The sequence below is a fragment of the Myotis yumanensis genome, unplaced genomic scaffold (assembly GCF_028538775.1).
Source record: "Myotis yumanensis isolate MYYU_CA2020_CCGP unplaced genomic scaffold, mMyoYum1.0.hap1 SCAF_3, whole genome shotgun sequence".
NCBI lineage: Eukaryota > Metazoa > Chordata > Mammalia > Chiroptera > Vespertilionidae > Myotis > Myotis yumanensis.
This window is the reverse complement of record NW_027223754.1, coordinates 157,888,385-157,911,822: the sequence shown is the minus strand read 5'-3', so window position 1 is coordinate 157,911,822 and position 23,438 is coordinate 157,888,385. Positions and strand designations below refer to the sequence as shown.

The following is a 23,438-nucleotide window of genomic DNA, read 5'->3' as shown; positions in this document are numbered from 1 at the left end:
ATATCAATGGTCGTCAGAGAAATGCAAATTAAAGCCATAGGAAGACTCACTACACTCCTAACAGACTAGCTAAAATTAAAAGGACAGTACTAAATGTAGTCAAAGATATAGCACAACCAGAACTCTCATACACTGTAGGCAAGAGAATAAATTCATACAACTGCTTTGAAAAACTAGTAAAATATACATTTATTCCATGAACTATCCCACTGCTGGGTATATAACCAATAGTAGTTAGTGCTTATGTCTATGAAGACATGTACAAAAATGTTCACAGCAGTATTATCCATAACAGTCCAAAACTGACAAACAACTCAACAGAACATTTATGGTACAGTCACACAATGGAATATAGTCATGATAAAGAACAAACCTCTGCAATATGCAGCTACATTCATGTATCTCAAAGACAATGTTGAGGGAAAAAGACATAAAAAGTCTATATTATACTAGAGGCCTGATGCACAAAATTCACGCAAGGGGCTCAGCCCTCGCATCCCCGGCTTCGGCTTCGGACATCCAGAAGGTCCTTTGGCCTTCCGGGCTAATTAGCATATTATGCTTTTATTACTATAGATGATTCCATTAATCTGAAATTCAAAAACAGATAAAACTAATCTATGGTAATAGAAATCAGGATTCTTAATACCTTTGGAAGCCCTTTTTGCAAAAGAGATTCTAGAGTATTTTTGGTTTTAGGTTTACGTCCAGAGAAAACTGCCTAGACAAGAGTATATCTGGTGACAGCTTGGAACTGACATGATGGATGCAGCTGGTTGTGCTTCTGCCCATTCAGCCAACCAATAGATCATGCCCAGCTTAGTTCTACTTTAGGAAAGACATGCTCTAACCCTTGTTAGAGCTGGCCCTCTGTAGCTCCATCACCAAGTCAGAGCCTTAGTTTAGGACCTCATGATTTTCTACTGGCCTCCTTACAACAAAATACACGGTGATAAGGGTGATCTTTGAAAAATACAAATATGATGGTATCACCCACCCATATCCATACCATCCATGTGTGTGTGTGTGTGTGTGTGTGTGTGTGTGTGTGTACATTCCCCCTTAAAATCCTTCAAGAACTCCCCACTGCCCTAGGATAAATTCTGCACTTCTTAGCAGGGTACTTAAGTTCCTTTACGATCTGGACCCTGACCTTTTTTCTTTCCATATATCCTGAGTTCCATAACAAATTGTTTGTAGTTGACCTAGAAAGCTAGGCTTTTTCTCTACTCGGTATCTTTGGATATATAACACATCCTCTACTTAGAACAGCAGTTCTAGTATGATCTTAGGAGGCCTAAAAGGTCAAACTATTTTCATAATAAACTAAGATGTTATCTGTCCTTTTCATCATGATGACAAAAGCAATGTCCGTCTGACTTCTAGTGCCTTAGCATAAATCAAGGCAGGAGTATCAACACCACCCCACACCTGCAGTATAAAAAGAAAAGATAAATTTTACTTATGAGTGCTCTTGATAAAGCAGTAAAAATTAATAATTTTACTATATTTCCAACCTTGAGTCTTTTTTTTTTAATATATTTTATTGATTTTTTTACAGAGAGGAAGGGAGAGGGATAGAGAGTCAGAAACATCGATGAGAGAGAAACATCAACCAGCTGCCTCCTGCACACCTCCTACTGGGGATGTGCCCGCAACCAAGGTACATGCCCTTGACTGGAATTGAACCTGGGACCTTTCAGTCCGCAGGCCGTCGCTCTATCCACTGAGCCAAACCGGTTTGGCTTTGAGTCTTTTTTAATATTCTAGGTGACAAAATGAAAAGTATAGAGAATTCTGCAGCATATCGAAATATAATTGTCTTGAGAAAAAGCAACTGAACTGCAAGCTGAAGTATCTGCTTTTTTCATGAATTACTATTATTTTTTCAGTGAACAACTGACAGGCAAACTATGGTATATGGCAATATTTTTCACAAAAATAAATAAATTGAACCTATTACTTCGAAAAAAAATATGATACTATTTGTTGCCAGAGATAAAATTCAAGCTTTTAACTTAAAATCAGAATTTTGAAAATGTGTATCTGCTGTGAGCTTGGCAACTTCTCAATACTCTAAGACTTTCCTGATGAAACAGTGGTGATAATGAATGCAATTTTTAAAAAACTATATAATCAACTATGTAAAACATTTGCGAATTCTGCATAACTCAGTGAACCAAAATTTTCCAACTGACCAATTCATGATGTTTCAAAATCATACATTGGTTAAAGATTTATTTAATGTATAAGCTAGACATAAATTATAATGTCACCAAACACAAAATTTCATTCACATGGTTTCAGATTCTACATTGTAACTAACCTTTTAGAAACTACTACTTGTTGAGTTTGGGTATCGTATCAAAGAATACCCATAATTACCCCAAGAAATATTAAAAGACTATTTTCCAAACTACGTATCTCTGAGGCTGGATTTTCTTCATCTACTTTAACCAAAATGGCATATTGAAACAGACTGAATGAAAATGCAGATGTGAGCCCGGCTAATGTGGCTCAGTGGTTGAGCATCGACCCATAAACCAGGAGGTCACCAGTGTGATTACCAGGCAGTGCATATGCCCAGATTGCAGGCTGGGATCCCCAGTAGGGGGTGTGCAGGAAGAGGTCGATCAATGTTTCTATCTCTCATCCCTCTTCCCTTCCCCCTCTCTAAAATCAATAAAAACATATTTTTTTAAAAAATTCAAATTGATCGTTTTGTATATATCTACCATTACTAAATCTTCCCTCTCAAATCTTGAATCAATTGCTGGTAGAAATGTAAACTGTATATATTTTTGGAATGCATTTTACAGCATCTAAAAAACTTATAAAAATATACACCTTTAGAAATTTATCTTAATAATTCTTATTCCAAATATGCAAAATGATATATGTACAAAGTTATTCATCCAGCACTGTTTATAACTGCAAAAAGACTGGGAGAAAAATCAAAACGCTCTTTAATTATAGTGATAAAATAAACAATACATATATATTCTATAATACTTTGTAGGCATAAACAAGAATAAGGAAATAACTGTTCTTTTAAGTTATATTGCTAAGGGTAGAACAAAACAGAACCATTTTTGTAAAAAGGGAGAAAAAGAACATATACACATTTACATGTACATGTATATTTTATGCTTATAGTGCATAGGATGCACAAAAACTGATAATATTAGTTGCCTTAGAAAAGAGGAACTGACTGGTTGGGTTATAGGAGCAAGAAGAAAACTTTGCCCTGTTTTTTTCTATCCTTAGCATTCTGAACCATGTAAATGTAATACCAACTCAAAAAGTAAATCTAAAAAATATATAATAATCTCTATTTCACATAACTTCTCATCTTATTTTCTCTAACCTCAAAAAAGATGCCAAATTTTTAAGTGCCTGATTTAAGATAAATCAGGTATCTATAATTGATATAAGAATAAAAGATACCCACTATGAAATCTTTGAATTAACTATATTAAATGGTTAACTAGTGATTCTGGGGTAGGATCAGGATCTTCACATTTTACCTTATATTCTTTTGAATTACTTGTAATCCTATTTTTAAAATATATTTTTACTTATTTCAGAGAGGGAGGGAGAGGGGGAGAGAGAGAAACATCAATGATGAGAGAGAATCATTGATTGGCTGCCTCCTGCACACCGTACTCTGGGGATTGAGCCTGCAACCTGGGCATGTGCCCTGACTGGGAATCAAACCGTGACTTTCTGGTTCATATGTCGACCCTCAACTATTGAGCAATGCCGACTGGGCATGAATTATTTATATTTCTTATAATAAACACAGATTACTTTCATAATTTAAAAAATGCAAACCTTTATAAGGTTGAAAATTTTTAATTAAAAAATCCATTGTCCTGACTTTTATTTGGAAATATTGATATGAATTTGTGATATACTTTTTTTTAAAAAGCCACCTTATTTCCTAGCCTGGTTCACTGAAAATGGCAAAAAACAATGACCAACCCACTAAGTGAATGAGTACTCTTGCACCTAAACTGTGGTCTCTAAACATCATTTCCCCAAAAAGAAACTAGGATTTGGGGGGCAATGGCTGATACAAATGCTCAGGAATGGAAATGTAACCCGTGATCTCAGAACATCATGTTAGCTAGAAAACAAAGAAGCTATCAAAGAGTAACAGAATCACAGCAAAAGGACATTGGAGGTTCCCATTTGCCAAGATGAGAGTGAGACATCAACTAGGATAAAATTAAAATTCGTTGAAACACATAAATATGCTTAAATTGGAGAGTCCATAATGACAGTTAAAATGAAACTTATCAATCACCTTTGCAAGATGTTAGTTAAACTCATTATTTTGAAAATGGCATTTGTCTTGCCTTTTCTGCACAAGTTGTATCTCAGAGTAAGCAAATAGATGATGAGGGGAAGTATCTATATATATAAAGAGCCAGGGTCATAACGACCGAAGGCTCGACCAAACGCCAGGCTGGTGCTCAGCAGGCAAGCAGTCTGAATTGCTGACCTCTGGGAGAGAGAGAGAGGCGGGGCTGATCAGCAGCAGTTGCGGCTGCTGGTAAGGCCGGGAGAGAGAAGCTTCTCTCTCCCGGCCTCGCCAGCAGCCGAGCCTCTCTCTCTCCCCCAGAGGTCAGCAGTTCAGCCCACTCACCAGCAGCCTGGGGCGGCTGCTGATCAGCCCCACCTCTGTGATCAGACCAGGAGATAGCCTGGAGATGCTGACTGGCACAGGAACTGACCAATGAGAACCAAATCTGGGTAAACTGCGAGAAGCCAATGGCTGACTAGGAGGCGGAGCTTTTGATGCATAGAAACTGACCAATCAGAACCAAATCTGGGTGAACTGCGAGGAGCCAATGGCTGCCTAGCAGGCAGAGCTTCTGACGCTGACTGGCACAGAAACCAACCAATCAGAACCTACTTAGGGTGAATTGCTAAGGCAGAACCTAAGTTGGGGGCTGAGGAGGGGTTTTAAGGGCAACAGCTGTTTGGTGTAAAGTGTAGAAAGCAATTCAATTTTTTAAAGACCAGTTTGGCAGTATAGTGCATATGGCTATCAGTCCAGATATATAGGGATTATGTGTTTTTGTCTGCCAAGAGCATCTCCTCCTGCTGAAAAAGGCTTTTCGCCCCCCATGTAAGCAATCCTATCCTATATAATCTATCTATACTAATAAAAGGGTAATATACTAATTACACAGGGTCGACCAGCCATCTTCCAGATGTCCGACTTCCTTCCAGACAAAGCCATGGTGGTGGGGGCTGAGGCAGTGGCAGTTAGGGGCGATCAGGCCGGCAGGGGAGGGCAGTTGGGGGCAATATCCGGCCAGCAGGGGGTTAGGGGTAATCAGGCTGGCAGGGGAGGGAAATTAGGGGCAAGATCAGGCTGGCAGGGGAGGGCAGTTGGGGGTGACCAGGCTAGCAGGGGAGGGCAGTTGGGGGCGAGATCAGGCAGGCAGGGGAGGGCAGTTAGGGGCAATCAGGCAGCCAAGGGGGCAATGTAGGGGCGATCAGGCCAACAGGCAGAGAGGTTAGGGGAAATCAGGCAGGCAGGCAGGCGAGTGGTTAGGAGCCAGTCATCCCGGATTGCGAGAGGGATGTCTGACCAGCAGTCGGACATCCCCCGAGGGGTCCCAGATTGGAGAGGGTGCAGGTCGGGCTGAGGAACCCTCCCACCCCAGCCACCGTGCACAAATTTCGTTCACTAGGCCTCTAGTATATTTATAAAAGTATTTTAGCTAACATAAATTAAGAAATGATAGAATTTGAATATCACCATTTTTTAATCCTTAATGAAGTTCAATGAATGGGTGTAGGCAATGATCATCAATGGCTTCTGACATCATAAAAAAGAGACTAATAGATGTCATACATTTCCCTCCTAATAGAAATACACTATAAAGTATTCTAGCCAAAATACTGAATCTGAATCTGATCAAGTCTCTAGATGTAACTGCCAATTTGAAGGAAACACAAAGAACAGAGAAACATGTTAAATGACATTACTATGATGTTGATCTCGCCCCCAATTGCCCTCCCCTGCCGGCCTGATCACCCCTAACTGCCACTGCCTCAGCCCCCACCAAATCCATCTGTGGTAAACTCTACAGAACAGATGACCTAGTTTCTTCAACAAATAAACTGCAAAGGAAAAAAAAGAGGAAAAATCTTTTAGATTAAGAGATTTTAGGCCTGGCTAGTGTCATTCAGTGATTGAGCATCAACCTACGAAACAAGAGGTCACAGTTTGATTCCTGGTCGGGGCATATGCCCGAGTTGTGGGCTCAACCCCCAGTGGGGGGGTGTGCAGAAGGCAGCCAATCAATGATTCTCTCTCATCATTGATGTTTCTATCTCTCCCTCTCCGTTTCTCTCTGAAATCAATAAAAAAATATATATGTTTTTTAAAAAGAGAGATTTTAAAGGTGTACTGACCAACTATAAGCTATAAACTATTTGGATCCTAATATAAATATATAGGCTGTTTAAAAAATGATAATACAGCCAAGGAAATATGAATACCGGAAGTGTAATACTAATTACTGTTAAGTATTTTAGATGTGCAAATGGTGTTGATATTTTTTTTAATATATTTTTATTTATTTCAGAGAGGAAGGGAGAGGGAGAGAGAGATAGAAACATCAATGATAGCAAAAAATCATTGACTGGCTACCTCCTGCATGACCCCTACTGGGGATCAAGCCTGCAACACGGCATGTGCCCTTGACTGGAATCAAATCTGGGACCCTTCAGTCCATAGACCAGCCCTGGGCAAACTACGGCCCGCGGGCCGGATCCAGCCCGTTTGAAATGAATAAAACTAAAAAAAAAAAAAGACCGTACCCTTTTATGTAATGATGTTTACTTTGAATTTATATTAGTTCACACAAACACTCCTTCCATGCTTTTGTTCCGGCCCTCCGGTCCAGTTTAAGAACCCATTGTGGCCCTCGAGTCAAAAAGTTTGCCCACCCCTGCCATAGACCAACGCTCTATCCACTGAACCAAACCAGCTAGCACTAGTATTGTTTTTTTAAAGTCCTTACTTTTATAGACATATACTGAAATATTTATGGATTAAATAATACAACCCAGATTGGCTCCAAAATAATCAGGAAGGGGGTGGGTGATAGGAGCATAAATGAAACAAGATTAGTCATAAGCTAATAACTATACATGGAAGCTCACTTTACTATTCTCAATGCTTTAGAATGTTTAAATTTTCTACAATAAAAACCCAGTTCAATTCCTACCTCTTCCTTACCTTTCTGTATTAATTTCTCTCTTTTCTTTTCCTCATTTGTTTGTACTACACAATTAGACTCAACTCAATCCTATGGCATCCTGTTTATATTACAGAATCTAATCCGTTATTATCTACTGTTGTTTTGATCATTAAATGTTCATGATTTATCTCCACAGCTAGCCTGTATGGTCCTTTAATACACAAAAATATTTTGATCCCACAGTCCTAGCATGATACTAAGCTTTCTAATGGTCCCAAGAACCTTATCTGACAATGAAGTTGTCTCTGAAAATCCCTGAGACCTATGTGGAAAATACAATATTCTTCCATTACCCCAAGTGCTACTTTATGCTAAAATTAAGTTTTTATTCTAGTAAAAGCATGTAATATTATCTTCTTCAAATTTTGCAGGGGTACCTTTTGTGACATCAAAAAGCTAAGTCTCCAGCAAGTTAAGGCAAGCTAATAATAAGCACAAGTCTTCTCAGAGTTCAAATGGGCATATTTATACTCTTTCACAGAAAAAGAATTCTATATTACTAGGTTTAAATAGAAATTTTGTTAGCTAAATGATTGATTCAATACACTGAAGTTACTTAACAAAAACTTCAGCTATAACATAAAAAGAGATTACCCAAAGAAACAGTCATAAAGCCTAGGAAAAAAAGAACTCTCCACCTAACTAGAAACCAATCAAGAGTGCTGGAGAGAGCCCTGGCCCATGTTGTTCAATGGTTAGAATATCAGTCTGTGCACGGGTTTGATTCCCTGTCAAGGGCACATACCTAGGTTGCAGGTTCAATCCCCAGCCCTGGTTGGAGCTCATTTGGGAGGCAACCAATCGATGTGAGAACTCTCTCTTTCTCTCTCCCCATCACACCTCCCTCCCTTCCATTCTCTAAAAATTTTTTTTATAAATCAATAGAAAAAAATATCCTTCAGTGAGGATTAACAAAAAGTGCTGGAGAGGCCTTGACCAGATAGCTCAGTTAGTTAGAGCATCATCCTAATTTGTCCAACGTTGCAGGTTCTATCCTCAGTCAGGGCATATACAAGAAGCAACCAATAATGCATAAATAAATGGAACAAATCTCTCTCTCTCTCCCTCTCTCTCTTTCTCCCCCCACCCCTTTCCCTCCTTCCTTCCCTCGCTAAAATCTACAAATATTTTTTTCAAAAAAATAAAAGAGTGCTGTCCCTGCCCAGGTGGCAGTTGTCTGGAGCAGCGGTCACTAACCTTTCAGACCTCACAGACCACCGGTTGGCGACCGCTGGTTCGGAGTATCATCCCGTACACCAAAAGGTTGCAGGTTCAATTCCCGGTTGGGGCTTATACTGGAGGCAACCAATCAATGTTTCTCTCTCACATCTATGTTTTTTTCTTTCTCTTTCTCTCTCTCTCTCTCTCTCTCTCTCTCCCCTCCTTCCTCTCTCTCTAAAATCAATAAACATATTTTCAGATGAGGATAAAAATAAAATAAAAGAGTGCTGGAGAACAAGTCTATAAAATACTTACAAATATTGAGTTGATGTTTTTTAAGTAACTGATTTTTCCTCTAATTATAAAAGAAATCCATGTTCTTTGTAGATAAAATAAGCAAAAAGAAAATAAAAACTATCCTGCTACCTTTTGCATAACATTTTGCCTCACTAAACAGTAAGTCCTTTGAAGGCAGCTCATTTCTCCAAGAAACACAGACTCCTCTCTTCTAAAACTCATCTATGGAAGTCTAGCAGCAAAGCAGGGGGGTGGAGCACATAGGATTAATTCAATAAGAGTAATATGGCCCAGCCAGCATGGCTCAGGGTTCAATTCCCAATCAGGGAACATGCCCAGGTTACGGGCTTGATCCCCAAAAGTGGGGCATGCAGGAGGCAGCCGATCAATAATTCTCTCCCATCACTGATGTTTCTATCTTTCTCTCCCTCTCCCTTTCTTTCAAAACAATAAAAATATATTTTTTAATGAAATCAATATTTTTAAAAGAGTAGTATGTAGATTTGTTTTTCAATTTTCAACATTTCACCACTTGTATAAATCCAGAATCAGAAAAAACATACATTCCATTTTTATGGGTTTTTCTTGGTTTACAATAATTTTTTGGTATTTTTTCAAGTGTCCTTAAAACTTCTTACTATAGTAGCAACAAAATCCTACATTTCCAATTGCCAAATCAGGTAGTAAACACATCATATTTACTTTTTAAATTATATTTAAATTAGCCAAAATAACTATTCCCTTTGCTATTTTTTAAATATATTTTTTATTGCCGAAACCGGTTTGGCTCAGTGGATAGAGCGTCGGCCTGCGGACTGAAGGGTCCCGGGTTCGATTCCGGTCAAGGGCATGTACCTGGGTTGCAGGCGCATCCCCAGTGGGGGATGTGCAGGAGGCAGCTGATCGATGTTCCTCATCGATGTTTCTGACTCTCTCTCTCTCTTCCTCTCTGTAAAAAAATCAATAAAATATATTTAAAAAATATATATATATATTTTTTATTGATTTCAGAGAGGAAGGGAGGAGAGAGAGAGAAAATCAATGATCAGAATCATTGATCGGCTGCCTCCTGCACGCCCCCTACTGGGGATCAAGCCTGCAACCCAGGTATGTGCCCTTGACTGGAATCAAAACCAGGACCCTTCAGTTCGCAGGCCAACGCGCTATCCACTGAGCCAAACTGGCTAGGGCTTTATTTGCTATTTCTTTCTTTTTTCTTTTTCTTTTTTTTTTTTTGGCTTATAAGCAACAACAATTTATTTCTTGCCAATCTGGATGCTAGGAGATCCAAGATCAAGGCCCCAGGATAGTCACATTCATCACATTCTCGTCAAGGCCCTCTTCCTGATTCATAGCCAGTGCCTTCTCACTGTGCCCTCACATGGTGGAAGGGCTTTATTTGCTATTTCTTATGTAAAGATCCTACCCAACTCCACCAACAGATTTTCACATTTAATGTACAGTTAAATGTATAACTAAGTTTCTCCTCAGAATATCCTACACTAGCTCTTTCCAGCTGGCAGCGAATCATGGGCATCTCTTGGGACAACTAGCTCAAGCACAGCAAGACCAGGCACAAAAAAGTGAAAATATGAGCAGCGATGCCCTGCTGCCAACCCTAAGACTGGCCCCCACCATACACACACAGTCTGCATGAGACTAGACGTGGGTTCTCCTGGGGCTCCAAGTGTTTTATGTGCAAAACAAGGATTTTTAATGTTGTCTACAAAGCATCCAACAACGAACTGGTCCGCACCAAGACCCTAGTAGAGAACTACATCGTGCTCAGTGACAGCACTCAGTACCACTGGGCTGAAAGTACAGGGTCTAGCTGACTTCTGATGAAGAACAAAGAGACTTTAAACAAAAAATGATCAAAGAAAATTCAGAAGAAATATGATGAAAGGAAAAAGAATGCCAAAATCAGCCATCTCCTAGGGGCACAGTTCCAGCAGGGCAAGCTTCTTATATGCATCTCTTCAAGACCAGACCCCAGGCCAATGTGGCACAGCAAATGGCTATGTGTTAGAAGGCAAGGAACTGGAGTTCTAGCTGAGGAAAACAAAGGCCAGGAAAGGCTAGTAAATCCCCTTTCCTCCTATCTTAGCTCATGCAATAAAGGTGTTTATTGTTTATATATATATATATATATATATATATATATATATATATATATACACACACACACACACACACACACATATATACATATATATATATACACATATATATATATTCTACACTAGTCTGAATTTATACACTTGCAAAACAATTCGTGTCATAAAATTCACCCACAAGTACACATGTGTAATGCTCACCGATATCTAGCTCAGATGCATTACCTCATCCATCCAAGTGAAGTATAAGAACTATACTTATCAAGCAAAATTTGAGGAGACAGTGAGGAAAATAGTAGACAGCCTCCAGCAATACACATAGGGAGGAAAAACTTATCCCTTTCACACCCAAAGCCTAGGCTCTAACAAGTTTTCAACAACAACAGTGAAGTAAAAATCTCACAATAGTTTTGACTTTTCACTGGACTCTATATCTTAAGTAGTCTGGGTGACAGTGCAAAAATTAATTTGAAGCTACATTTCTTCTTCCTTAATATGAAAAGCTGAATATTGTCTGTCTTGACTAAAAAGCCCCAGAGATTTCAATTCTGCAGGAGCTCTGCATGGTTCTAAATTTAGTCAAGTAATAGAAATAGTTGGAAAGCATGTAATTCATTTTAATATCTGTACTTTTATGTTGCCAGGCAGCTAACTTCTTAAATAATCTTAAAGCAGTAATCCAGATAAAATAAATATATAAGCTAGACAATCAACAGATAGGTATCTATAACTTCTATCTATAACCATTTCCCTCTTCAAAAATACATTCTATAGCCTGGACAGTGTGGCTCAGTGGCTGAGCATTGACCCATGAACCAAGAGGTTGCTGGTTTGATTCTCAGTCAGGACACGTGCCCAGGGTTGCGGGCTAGATGCCCAGAGGGGGCGTGCAGGAGGCAGCCAATCGGTGCTTCTCTCTATCCTTTTCCCTTTTCTCTCTAAAATCAATAAAAATCTATAATAATAAAAGCATAATATGCTAATTAGACCGGACAGCCGAACAACCTTCCGGACAAAGCCGGGGCTGCAAGGGCCAAGGCAGGCCGCCACGGCTGCAAGGGCTGAGCTACTTGCATGAATTTCATGCATTGGGCCTCTAGTATATTTTAAAAAATATATAGTCTATTTCCATGGGGAAAATAGGCAGGATTTTACATTTTCAACAGAACATGCTAATAGCACACTATTCCTTTCCTTATAGCTTACTTATCTGTTTCCACATCAAAAGAACATATAGATAGGTTTAATGGGTTTCACCTTCAGTGCACAATGTTTTTGTAGAGGAGACTGACATATCTGGTTTCATATAGTATCCTAGAGCAGGACATTCTCAATCTGTTGGACCGTAAGTAGTTGGGGGTATATCAGATACCAATTCTAAGGCTAATTCTATTTTAGGTTTTCTTACATCTAAAACCACACTCCAACAGAAATGTTCAATACAAACACCCTAACTTCATGTCAGTTTCCTAGACTATATTCACAGACCAATATTCAATATATGTATGCATGTGTGTGTGTGTACACGCGCAAGTTTAGATTCAAAGCACAAAGTATGAAAGCTCTGGTTTAGAAGCTTCCCTTTCTAAGATTTTAATTCAGACAGGAGAAGATACAAAGAGAGAAACAACCCAAGGGATTACACCACAGTAAGAAAAAGCCTGGATTGCATGAGAGTAAGAGATGAAAACTTATTTTCACCTTCACATGTCATCACCAAGTTGGGGGGCGGGGGGGATGGGACAATACAGATGATCCCCAACTTACGCAAAGTATAAGGCAGGTGAGGTAAAGCCCCCAGATTTTTTTTTAAAGCCCTGGCTGGGTGGTTCAATTGGTTGGAACATCATCCCATATACCAAAAAGACTGCAGGTTCGATTCCCAGTCAGGGCACATGCCTAGGTTGCAGGTTTGATTCCCAGTCAGGGCTCAGGAGGCAACTAGATCAATGTTTCTCTCTCACAATGATGTTTCTTTTTCTTTCTCTCTCCCTACCCCCAACACCCCTTCCTTCCTCTCTCTCTCTTCTCTCTCATCAATAAACATGTCTTCAGGTGAGGATAAATAAATAAGCAAACAAGCAAACAAACCTAGCCTTTATACTGGAAACAAAGAAGACATTAAAACGCTTTAAGCAGGATGACCACTGGCATGGCTCATAGGCATGGTTGAGCATTGACCTATGAACCAAGAGGTCACAGTTCAATTCCGGGTCAGGGCACATGTCCAGGTTGCAGACTCAATCCCCAGTAGGGGATATACAGGAGGCAGCTGATCAATGATGCTCTCTCATTAGTGAAGTTTCTATCTCTCTCTCCCTCTCCCTCTCTGAAATCACTAAACATTTTATACATAAATATATATATTTATATATTTATATTTTACATATATATATTTTAATGCTTTAAGCAGAAGATAAGAGATTTAGTTTTCTTTAGCTAAAGAAGGGTGGGGAACCTTTTTCTGCCAAGGGCCAATTGAATATTTATAACATCATTCAGAGGCCACACAAAATTATCAACTTAAAAATTAGCCTGCTATATTTAGCCAAACATTTAATTAACTCATCCCTAATGCTTGGCAGAGCCAGAACAAATGATACGGCCTGTGGGCCGGATGTTCCCCACCACTGAAAAGGGTACAGAACTAAATGAAAAACTGGAAGCAAAGCTAGGGCAGGAGGGCCAGTTGAAAGCCATCAATTATCCAGACGAGAGATGATGGTCTCCACAATTAAGGAAGTGGTGATGCTGATTGAGAAAAATGAAAAGATTCAAGATAGACTGAGCAGATAAAGAGTCTACATAACTTTATGATTATTGATATTAAAGGCTAAAAAGGACTCAAGAATGGCATCCAAGTTGCTGGCTTATGCAACTAGGTGACATCTTGAACAGAAAAAAAGGATTCAGAAAGAAAAACACATTTCCAAGAAAAATTATTTTTGCTTTGGTCATGTTGAATTTGAAGTGCTGTGTGACAGTCAAATGGCGATATTCAAGAGACCACTGAATAGACAAGCCTAGAGCTCAGACAAGAGATCAGAACTGGACACAGAGACTCACAAATTGTCAGCTTATAGTAACAAATGCTAAGTAAAGCCATCGGGGTGGCTGAGGCGAACAGATTGTGTTTCAACACAACTGAGCAGAGACATCAGAAACACCTGGAATGTTTGCTAAAATACGAATTCCTAGGCTCCATTCCAAGCCTGCTAAATCAAAATCTCTGGGACTAAGACCCAGGAACCCACACTTCATTCATTCATTTCATAAATGTGTGCTTAGTGACTATTCTAGGCACTAGAAATATAGCAATCATAATAGAAATAAGGTCCTATTCTCATAGGGTTTAAGTTCTAAGTGTGAGCCAGACTACAGACAAGAAAACAAACAATGTAACTTAAGATACTGGCAAGTGCAATAGAGATAATGAAACAGAGGAATGTCATGAAGCACAAAAAGGAGATTAATATTTTGGATAAGGTGTTCAGGGAGTCTACAGAGAAATTATTTGAACTGTGACTTGAATAATGAAAAGAGGTAAGTAAGGTGAAGATCTGGGAAAATAGCATTTCACTCAGAAGGAATTATAAGCACAAAGACCTTGGGGGCAGGAAAAAAAAAGTCACTATGGCTAGAACTAGTAAGAACAGGAAAATGTGGTACAAAGTAGGTCAGAGAGTCTGGCAGGGGCCAGGTCATGAAGGCTTTTGTTAGCCACATTCTTAACAAATTCTCCATGAGATGCTTATGCTGTTAAGGCTTAAGAATTAGAAATAGAAAGGGAGACTACAAAAGAAACACTAAGAAAAATACACATTTAAGGATGAGCAGGAGAAAAGAGCCACCAGGAATGCAAGTGGAAAAGAAAAGTCATGTCAATGAAACATTTCAAGAAAGAGAAGGACTGCCCTGACCAGTTTGGCTCAGTGGATAGAGTGTTGGCCTGTGGACTGAAGGGTCCCAGGTTCGATTCCGGTCAAGGACATATACCTTGGTTCCGGGCACATCCCCAGTAGGGGGTGTGCAAGAGGCAGCTGATCGATGTTTCTAACTCTCTATCACTCTCCTTCTCCCTTCCTCTCTGTAAAAAATCAATAAAATAGCCCTGCCCGGCTTGGCTCAGTGGATAGAGCGTCGGCCTGCGGACTGAAGGGTCCCAGGTTCGATTCCGGCCAAGGGCACATGCCTGGGTTGCAGGCTTGATCCCCAGTGGGGAGCATGCAGGAGGCAGCCAATCAATGATTTTCTCTCATCATTGATGTTTCTATCTCTCCCTTTCCCTTCCTCTCTGAAATCAATAAAGAAATATATTAAAAAAAAAATCAATAAAATATATTTTTTAAAAAAAAGAAAGAGAAGGATCAACCATGGCAAACGGTTGAATAAGATAAGGATGAAAAGAGGTCCATTAGACTTAACAGGTCTGCCAGGTTCTTCCCATTGATTTTGATGGCTGCTGGAAGCTGCATCCATCAATAACATTAGAAATCATAAGTGACTACTTAGTCACTTGTCTACATTCACCTGCTACCCATCCATAGCCCACTGTTTCCTGGAAGTTATCAACTGAGTACTATCCTAGATTCTCTTCTTCCCTTCTCCAACAGAATCATAAAGGAAGGGTAAGGCTAAAGAACAATTTCTGAGTATAAAGAAAAAACGTATTTCAAATGTATTCATTATTAAGTTTAGATTGCCACTGACTTGATTACTTTCCTCCTGGTTCTGTTATGAAACTTACAGAACCTTTCACAAGTCTGAAACACCCTTCTCCAAGGGATGAAGAATTAATTACCTGGTGTCCAGAATGCTGCTCACATGCCAAAACCATGCATAAATTCTTATGACTGACATGTAAAAAACAAAACAAAACACTACCCCTATAAAAAATATGAACTGCACACTTGGAAAATCTAAACTTTTAATATAATTACTGAGACCACTTTAAGGTCCAATGATCTTTAGGAAAGAAAAAAACTGCTCTGCAGATATGAAATATGGTTTTGATCATTATTAATAATGAACACTATAGCACAAATGTTATTAGCATGGAATATACAAAAAAGCATCTACACAAAAGAAGATAATGAACCAAGTGGCAGAGAACACTAGTTAATTTAGTTAAAAACATCTATCTCTATTCTGTACATCAGAAAATAATTGTATAGAAGACTAACAGCAGGCCAGGCCAGTGTGGCTCAGTGGTTGGACGTAGACCTATAAACCAGGAGGTCACAGTTCGATTTCTGGTCAGGGCACATGCCCAGGCTGCAGGCTCAATCCTGCAACTGATAGATGATTCTCTCATCACTGATGTTCTTATCTCTCTCTCCCTCTCCCTTCCTCTCTGAAATCTTTTATCTTTTTTTAAAGAAGACTAATAGCCGGAGCAAAAATACCTCCAAAAGATCAAGATACAACTTGACTAGCCTGCAGACCATCTTTTTCTCTTTTCTTTTCCTGCAAGACTCATAATCAAAAAAGCTATTGGAAATAAATTGAGTTCTCTTAAACCCTGCTGATTATCTCACTTATCTTTACACTTCTTGCTCTATAGGATAAGAACTTCAGAATAATGGTAAATGTGCAAAACTATAGTTTTTTTTTTTAATATATTTTATTGATTTTTTACAGAGAGGAAGGGAGAAGGATAGAGAATTAGAAACATCAATGAGAGAGAAACATCGATGAGCTGCCTCCTGCACACCCCCTACTGGGGATGTGCCCGCAACCAAGGTACATGCCCTTGACCGGAATCGAACTCGGGACCCCTCAGTCCACAGGCAGACACTCTATCCACTGAGCCAAACCGGTTAGAGCAAAAACTATAGTTTTTATTTGCTTGCAAAGATTTTGAAGTCTTCAATACTAAAAAAAAAACACAACACTATGAAACATAATACAAATGCCTATAGATAAATGAAAGAATCAAAACATTGGTCTAAATTAAGGAAGAGACCTTATGAGAGCACTTAATAACCACTTTGAGTTTTTTCCCAGAAGAAAATACCCAGAAAGGCCTGAAAATTATTTCCCAGGAAATATTAGTCTTTGACAATTCAGAAACAGTGTTACAAGTAATTAAAGAAAGTGAAAAGATTTGTGATGCTTTTGTGGTTAAACTAAAGAGAAATAGAATAAAATTAGTCCTTTGAAAATATAAAGTGTTTTGATTATTGAGAGACATGACTACCTAAAGCTTTCGCACATTTTCTCCTTATCCTCTCTCATCTCTACGCTGGGGGTTCCCAATTTGATCAGCTCCTTTTTAAAAAGCACAGGAAGCCCAGCCTGTGTGGCTCAGTGGTTGAGGATCAACCTATGATGAACCAGGAGGTCACAGTTTGAGTCCCTGGTCAGGCACATGCCCGGGTTACAGGCTTGATCCCCAGTAGGTGGCGTGCAGGAGATAGCCAATTGATTCTCTCTCATCACTGGTGTTTCTATCTCTCTCTCCCTTTCCCTTTCTCTCTAAAATCAATTTTTTTTAAAAAATTATTTTAAAGCACAGAAAAGTACTCTAGGAAACTAATTATCAAAACAAGAAGCTGAAATAGCTTTCTCAGTATGGTCTCTAACACCTGGACTGAACAACTCACAAGAAATCCTGCAGAAAAGCAAAAAGAACACCTGGATTTAGGAAGCATCCCAGAATCGTTCCTTTCATACATCCCATATAAAAAGAATAAAACCACTGCAGATTATAATTATCGGCTTTCATATCAATTTTTTTAAAGTGTGGAGAAAACAGATATATGCTAAGGAAATCTAAGGGAAGTCAAAGAGGAGTTAAAATAAATTGTTTATAAAATCTTTCCTGTCTATACCTGTTTTCAGAAATAAACTCAAACATAGGAAGGAATAATGAACATGGTAACTTCATTGTAGAGGTGGAACAGGTACTACACTGCTAAATTGGCAACCATTGTAAGAACAAAAGTTAACCACTAAAAGACTTAAGTAGAATGTTTTCTACACAGAGGGTAAGAAGGATACAGCTGGAGGAAAATACTGAGGCCACTGTGTATGAAGAAAGTCTCTAAAATTAGACCCACCAACTGTATCCACGTACACATATTCAAGCCATGAGTCCAGCTATTTTTCCTACTTGTAAGTTAGTAGCACATTCCACAGAGGAACACTCAGAGTCCCTTATCCAATCTTACAAGGAGGCATAGAAAAACCTTAACACCCCCTCCCCCTCACACACAGACACACACACACACACACACACACACACACACAGTTTCATAGAATTCTCTCCTCTGTACCTCCTGGGACCATGTAACCAAAATAAAACACTTTTTATCCTCTCCCCCAAATATGCTTTTTCCTGAAAGCTTTCCTTGAGTTCATGAAGAGATTTGACACAGGAATAAGCACTGCATCGTTCAGAAACTGTTACCTACTCTGAATCATTGTCAGCACCCAGTATCTACATATATAAAAAGCCAGCAACCAGAAAACCATAATGACCAGAATGAGCGGTCGCTATGACACCCACTGCGACCAGCAAACCAGCCTGATCTGGGGGTGGGGCCAGCCGGCCAACCTCCCACGGCCACTCCCCCCGGCCACCCCACCCCCCAATCGGCCCGCCCCACCCTGATCGACCCACAGCCCCTCCCCCTGACCAGCCCTGCCCCTGATCGATCCCCCCACCCCACCCCAATAGGGTGCGGGGATGGCTAGCCAACCTCCTGCACCCCCTCACCCCCAGCCCCACCCCGAATGGGCCCACACCACCCTGATCGGCCCTCGGCCCCTCCCTCCAGCTGCCTCCCCCCTGATTGGCCACACACACACCAATCGGGGGTGGGGCTGGCCAGTCAACCTCCCACAGCCCCTCCCCCCGGCCGCTGATCCCTAACAGCCCCCACATCCCAATTGGGAGCAGGGCCCACCAGCCAATCACCCGTGGCCCCTCCTCCCAGCTGACCTGGCCCTGATTGGGCCCCGATCGGGGCAGGCCAGCCAGCCAACCTCCTGCTGTCTCCTCCTCCCAACAGGCCCAGCCCCGATCCACCCCGATTGGGGCCAGGCTGGCCAGACCCCACCTGTGCACAAATTCGTGCACTGGACCTCTAGTTTATCTATAAGAGGTGAGAACATGGCACAGACCAGGGGTCCTCAAACTACAGCCCGCGGGCCACATGCAAATACAAATATTGTATTTATTCCCGTTTTGTTTTTTTACTTCAAAATAAGATATGTGCAGTGTGCATAGGAATTTGTTCATAGTTTTTTTTAAACTATAGTCCGGTCCTCCAACGGTCTGAGGGACAGTGAACTGGCCCCTGTTTAAAAAGTTTGAGGACCCCTGGCACAGACGGTTTATCTCTGGAGCTTCAGAAAGACTTTCTAGAAACTTTGTGAAAGGATTTAAAAGGGGACAATAGAAGTCTGATAGAAGCTTTTATAAATCTGCCTAAATTACGTCAGAAATTATTCACCAAATGAGTACTAATATATTTCTGATGATGTTACCTCTTTACACTAATAATATCCAAATTAGATCCAGCCCAATAGGTACAAGATCCCCAATTTCTCTCTTTCTCTCTCTCTCTCCCTCTCTCTCTCTCTCACACACACACACACACACACACACACACCATTCTCTCTTTGGCCTGGCAGCTTTCAATGTCCTGGCAAAGGGTCAAACAAAAATCTTAGGCTTTGCCACCAGCATTCCCACAGAGTTAAAAGCACTACCTCACCCCTTTGCCTTCCTAATCTGAAAAATAGTGGCCAGGACTGCCCCAAAGAGGAATCTCATCCAGACCACTCTGGCCAGAACATCATTGAAGGTAACAAAAGAATCAATCAAGAAACAAGAAAGGGCCCTAGCTGGTTTGACTAAGTGGACAGAGCATCAGCCCTCGGACTGAAGGGTCCCGCGTTCAATTCTGGTCAAGGGCACCGTAGGCTCCAGGCGCGTGCGAGAAGCAACCAATTAATGTGTCTTTCTCATCTGTCTCTCCGTCTCTCCCCTCCCTTCCACTCTCTCTAAAAATCAATGGAAAAATATCCTCAGGGAGGATTAACAACAAAAAAAGAAACAAAAAAGGATAAAATAAATGAGAGATAATCCACAGAACTCAGGGGGCCTGCTCCTTTTATCTTCAGACTTAATATAGAATTTAGTTGCTAAAAATTACCACAAAATGGAATTGTGAGATTAAAAGGATTAAATGTTGCCTATTACTGAACACTTCACATTGTTAGAGAAAGTTATTCATCGTTTTTGAGCTCAACTGTCACTACATGAACGAGGAAAAAATAATGCCTAACCCATATAGCCCAGATTATAAATACTAGTATCTTCAGCCTACTGAAAAATTCAAAGTGGAACCAGCTTGCTCAATTCTCTGGAACCAAAGTGGTAAGGATGGTGATATCTCTCATTGGGGATGTGAACAAATCTCAAGGGAAGAGCCTGAAGCAGTTGGTAAAAATCTACCCACATGAGATGTGAGATAATCTTCCTCTAAGACCACCAATGCCAAAGTTCCCCCACACTTCATCCTCTCTGCCTTCAAAGTGCTTTATTCAATGACCTGAAAGCCCAAGACTTCAGTCACGAGAAATGTGGCAAGAACTGACAGAAGAAGAAAAAAAATCTCAATTTCTTCCAATTAAATACCTTACAAAATCCTACTAAAAATCCATTCCACACCTCCAAGGACAACCAATCATGATCAGAAATTCATGACAATGAGATAATTCAAGAATAAAACTTCTCTTTACCTATTCAGTCAAAAAATGTGTTAAGCACCAACTGCATAATAAATATTATGCCTTATGCTAAAGATATAGGAATTAACAAAACAGAACTATCTGCCTTCATGAAGCTTCCTATCTAATCGGGGAGACTAAATACATAGCATGTTAGCCCTAGCTGGTTTTGCTCAGAGGATAGTGCGTCGGCCTGTGGACTAAAAGGTCCAGGGTTTGATTCTGGTGAAGGGCATGTGCCCGGGTTGCAGGCTCGATCCCCAGTGTGGGGCGTGCAGGAGGCAGCCGATCAATGATTCTCTTTCATCATTGATGTTTCTATCTCTCATGTTATAGGTTGATAAGAGGAAGGAGAAAAATCAAGCAGAGAAGTGGGATAGGACATTCAGAAAATGTATGTGGGGGAAGGGCTTTGCAATTTAGATAGCCAAGGAACCCTCCCTGTTAAATGTGACATTGGAGTAAAGATCTGAGGAGCTGAGGCGACAAGGCCGTGCAGCTCTATAAGGAAATGGCAGCTCGCGAGCCACATGCGGCTCTTTGGCCCCTTGAGTGCGGCCCTTCCACAAAATACCACGTGCAGGCCCGCACGTAGAGTGCGATCGAAACTTCATGGCCCATGCGCAGAAGTCGGTATTTTGTGGAAGAGCCACACTCAAGGGGCCAAAGAGCCGCATGTGGCTCAAGAGCCTCGGTTGCCAAGCCGCAGTTTGCCGAGCCGCAGTTTGCCGACCACTGCCCTGGAAGATCCAGGGAACAAGTGCACAACCCCTGAAGCAGAAATGTCCTCAAGGAACAGCAACGGACCCGTGCATATATTGGGGGGCAAAAGGGGGCTACAGATCTAGGGCTTTGAAGGCAGTTGTGAAGTCTGTGGTTTTTATTCTGAGAGAAAAAGGAAGACATCTCCTCTTCTGACTCCTTTCCATTAAAAAGTACCAGGCATTGCCGAAACCGGTTTGGCTCAGTGGATAGAGCGTTGGCCTGCGGACTCAAGGGTCCCGGGTTCGATTCCGGTCAAGGGCATGTGCCTGGGTTGCGGGCACATCCCCAGTGGGAGATGTGCAGGAGGCAGCTGGTCGATGTTTCTCTCTCATCGATGTTTCTGACTCTCTATCTCTCTCCCCTCCTCTCTGTAAAAAATCAATAAAATATATTTTTTTAAAAAAAATAAAAAAAAATACCAGGCACCCTATTTTACATATGCAAAACTTTCAATTGCTTTAAATTGTGCAGATCTACAGTATATAGATCATATAGTGGACTCAAAGACAGCTGGAACTGCAACTCTGAAATGTGACTTTTGCTGACAATTTATCAGACCTTCAAGAAAGGTTCTCAGTTCTCTCAAACCTGTGGAGAACAGCAACCGGGGAAGGAAAACACAACTGAAGAGTCACTGAATTAGCCTAACCTACCACTTTCCACCACTAAGCTTTTGTCTCCATGCCCCTGGCTGCACAAAAGGGGAAAAGAGAAAAATACTGGAGAAAGAACACGAAAAAATAGAAAAGGGGAAAAAAGCATTAAAAGCATTAGTAAGAAAGAGTCACAAAACCAATTTAAGTGTCAATATGACTATTCAAAAATACACTAAAACGTTCGGAATTTGTGACATTTTAAAAGTGGAACCTCCAGTCTCGTTTTTGCCCACCAACATCAACCAGGGCTCAGGCGTCTTCATTTTAGTTTTCAGTTAATTCTACAGGAAAATAAAAAACATATACAAGAACCTTCATCCAACTGGGATCTGAATTTAAATTTTCCCTTCCCGTGGCTTAATGAAGCTCTGGGGCTGTTATTCGGTCATTTCTCATCATTAGACAAGAACAGTTCACCATGAGTAAAGAAACATTCTCTGGAACGACTAGGCTAACGGTCACACATGTTGGAAAGGTCTGGCTCTAAAGGAAACCGAAATCGGTAACAGTCTCCTGAGGCTCGAGTGAGTTACGGGCTTGGTGTAGGCCCAACTTTTCAGCTGCAGAAACAGCTCCCTGTGCGTTCCGACTCACGTCCCTGTCCCCACGCAAACTCGGAACCCGGCCTGACCCGAAACACTCCACACCTTCCCTCGCATTCTTCCCAGAAAACGGAGACCCAGGAAATACACGGGGGTGGTCACCCCCAAGCCTCCAAAGGGCGCAAGTTTTCAGGTCCCGCTGCACAGGCCACAGGTGGCGCCGGCCCGCGCCCCCCTTTCTCCGCTTTTCGCCAGCGTTTTCCCACACCCTGGGGACATCGCCGGCCTCGGGGCGGTCCTTCACCAGAGGCTCCGGCCCGCACCCACCACCCCCGGCCCCGGGCAGCTCCAGCGCGGGGAACCCAGACCGGGGGCCCCCGCCCGCCCCACCGCGCGGCCGCCACGCCCCCTCCCCACGGGCCTCCCGCCCGCGCCGCCCGCCCCCTCGGCCAGGAGGTGGCCTCACCTCACGCGGGCCGTGGCGGGGAGGGCACCCACGTCTCCGCCCGCCGCCCGGGCCCACGGCCGCTCGGCTGCGGCTCGGCCCCGACGGCCCGCGGCAGCGCGCTCCTGGGGGCGGGCTCTTCTCGGCGGGGGTTTCCCCCGGGCCCGGGACAGGGGTGCAGGGGGGGGGACTGGGGCGGGGAGGGGAAAGGGACTTGGGAAGGAGGGGGAAGAGGGGGAGAAAAGGAGGGAACCAAACCCGGAAAGGGAGAAAAGGGGGGAGGGGGGAAATCAGAAGGGGAAGAAAAGGCCCAGAGTCCGCCCCCCCGCTGCGGCCTGCGCGCTGCGTCACCACGTCCGGCTACGTCACCGCGTCGTGCGGCCCCGCTCGCCGTGCGCTCCCGCGCGAGTCGGCGCCGCGGCCCCGCT

The 23,438-nt window shown here is 41.8% G+C and overlaps 1 protein-coding gene across 5 annotated transcripts in view; it reads right to left on the bottom strand.

Annotated features, from left to right (window-relative positions):
- Positions 1-23,282, bottom strand: part of R3HDM2 (R3H domain containing 2) — a 183,195-nt gene extending 159,913 nt beyond the window's left edge. For all 5 annotated transcript variants that reach the window (XM_070409921.1, XM_070409907.1, XM_070409908.1 and 2 more), the window contains exon 1: positions 23,032-23,282. The gene's annotated coding sequence lies outside the window, so the exon portion shown is untranslated. The remainder of the gene's footprint in view (positions 1-23,031) is intronic.
- Between the last annotated feature and the right edge of the window lie 156 nt (positions 23,283-23,438).